This window comes from Pundamilia nyererei, unplaced genomic scaffold (assembly GCF_000239375.1).
Source record: "Pundamilia nyererei isolate P.nyererei 1_Seehausen unplaced genomic scaffold, PunNye1.0 scaffold00868, whole genome shotgun sequence".
Lineage (NCBI taxonomy): Eukaryota > Metazoa > Chordata > Actinopteri > Cichliformes > Cichlidae > Pundamilia > Pundamilia nyererei.
The window spans coordinates 10,569-13,026 of record NW_005188269.1 but is presented as its reverse complement, the minus strand read 5'-3'; the positions used below and the strand labels follow the sequence as shown (position 1 = coordinate 13,026).

General features: G+C 37.9%; 1 long non-coding RNA gene across 1 annotated transcript in view; it reads right to left on the bottom strand.

Moving 5' to 3' along the window:
• Window positions 1-2,458, bottom strand: part of LOC102199553 (uncharacterized) — an 11,747-nt gene that overhangs the window by 1,033 nt on the left and 8,256 nt on the right. The window lies entirely within an intron of this gene.

Below are 2,458 nucleotides of genomic sequence, written 5' to 3'. Positions count from 1 at the left end.
AGACAGAGAGAGGCGTTGAAAGGCTGCTCCAACGGAACTTGGAGGAAAACACGAACACAGTGTACAGTCGAGTCTTAATAGCTTACACTGCCCATGAGGCTACATTCTTTAGAGCTATGCCTGTAACACTCTGCCTATTGCCTTCATATTAAATAATTTTTTGAACAATAATTTGTTCAAATTGTGGAATTACCAAAAATAGAGAGGGCATAGCCTAACACATGAAACAGGAAAATACCGCCATGTAATCCATTTATTTCAACAAAGTAACTGTATTCTGAATACCACCTTTTTAAACGGTAACTGTAATGAATACAGTTACTCATATTTTGTGTTTTAAATACGTGACGCCGGTACATGTATTCCGTTACTCCCCAACACTGTGCATTTCACAGAATTCAAGCTTTAAAGAAAAAAATCTATATTTTTATAACTTCACCAGATAAAAGAACATCAAGGCTTTTCTCTTTCTTTTTGCTTTACAGGAAAGCATATGATTGAGCTCACTAAAGCACCTGTTTGTTCCTTTATCCAACTTGTGTAATGAAAATTTATCAAGCACAACACACCTCCAAAATAAAACTTGACCCTTTTGAACATAGTATAAAATATGAAAGTAAGAAAAACAATTTGCCAACAACATGTCCAAAGGCGGGAATTAGCAAAGTATAAATACTTCATTACTGTAGTTAAGTAGGATTTTCAGACATCTGCATTTTACTTAACAATAAAATAACAAAAGACAATCCTACTGATGTATCCATCACTGGTGCTACCTCACATGACAACATGGAAATATAATGCTTAGCTGTAATGCCCCATTTCATTTTAAATATTTTTTTAATGGATGCTGGATATACACATGATGTATGCTAACAAAGTTATGCTTTTCATATACATAACATAAACTGTCCTGCAAAACAAACTGAAGTAGCTGTTAGCACCATTTATAATTATTCGATGTTTTATTTTGAAAGGTCTGAAAAGAATATGGTGCTTTTATTGTGAAAGGTTTGTGAAAAATAAACAAGTGGATGGTGGAGCAAGACGATGGTTTTAGTCGTTGTTGCACAAACCGACACGTAAAACAGCCTCTTGTCCATCCAGTCTCATTTTAAATATAAGAAAAAATAAACTAAGAGAGCCACTACATTAAGTAAAACCATCCTGCTCCAGAGCGAGACAGCTGCATCGCTATGAGGTCGTACAAGTTGGATACTGCAAATCAGTTAAGCGTACAGAACTGTGTGCATGAAGAATCTAAGAAGAAAAGAAATAAGCTTCCATGGATAAAGTTTTGGACCATGATATGCTGCCAAGCTACAAGTCATGCCAAAATTGAACAATTAACATACTAGATTACTTACAAATAAGACAATGACAGTGACAGTGGTCTTAAGAAAGATGACATTCACTATGAAAGCCTCAGCTCTGTGTCATAGACATTTTGTTTCATGAACACTTGTTGAATAAGAAATTGTGTAAAAGGAGCAAAGATGGCGGATGAAGACCGGCAAGGTCCCCTGGGCCCCCTTGTGGCCGAAAAGAGGATCGGAAGAACAGCTTGGCAGGCACATAAACGCAAGAAGGTCCAAGCGGTCACAATTAACTTCGAAAATGAATAAAATTAGTGGAGTAATAAAAGAGAATGAAAGTCTTGACATTGTTGATGAACATTTAAGTAACTTTTCAAAGCTACATGAAGAATTCTTAAGGGCAAATGATGATGTACTGTCGCTGTTGCCAGAAGATGAAGGAATGTGGATCAGATGCTCTGGTTCAATGCAAAAGTGAAGCAGTTCAGTGCGTTTATGACTGAAGTTGAAAAATGGATCATCGTAACAAGAAATCAGCATCAAGATGACACGAGCCCAGATGACAGCGTGTCAGTGGCTGCTACACCCACTGCAAAGAAATCAGATACCAGCGTCAGAAGAAGCTCAGTCAGTAGCCACTCATCGAGGTCGTCCAGAGTTTCATCGGTATCATCTGTACGGCAGAAAGGGGAAGCAGAGTGCGCTGCTCTGCTTCCATGAGCCGCATCCTTGAAACAGAGACAAGCCTTGGACATTGAAGAATGTAAGTTAAAGGCAAGAAGAGAACAGCTTGACATTGAGACAGCTATTGCTGCTTCTACAGCCAAAATAAAAGTTTTAGAGGACTGTGAATATGACAGCTGTAAAAATGATGTGGAACAGTGTGAATCAGCTGTTCAACAGTTCAGCTTCCAAGAGCCAAAGGTACAAGGTGAACATGATGGGCAGTCAAAGGTAAATGGTCACAATGTAAAAACCGACTTCCCACCACCACTGTCATGTGTTAAAAAAACATAAAATACTGAACTTCAATAACTTAGTGAAACTTAAAAGATTGTGTTTAATATATAAAGTCTTACACTCCCTTGCTCCACCACCACTAAAGCAGTTCATTAGGCATAAAGAAAGCTCAGACAGGACCA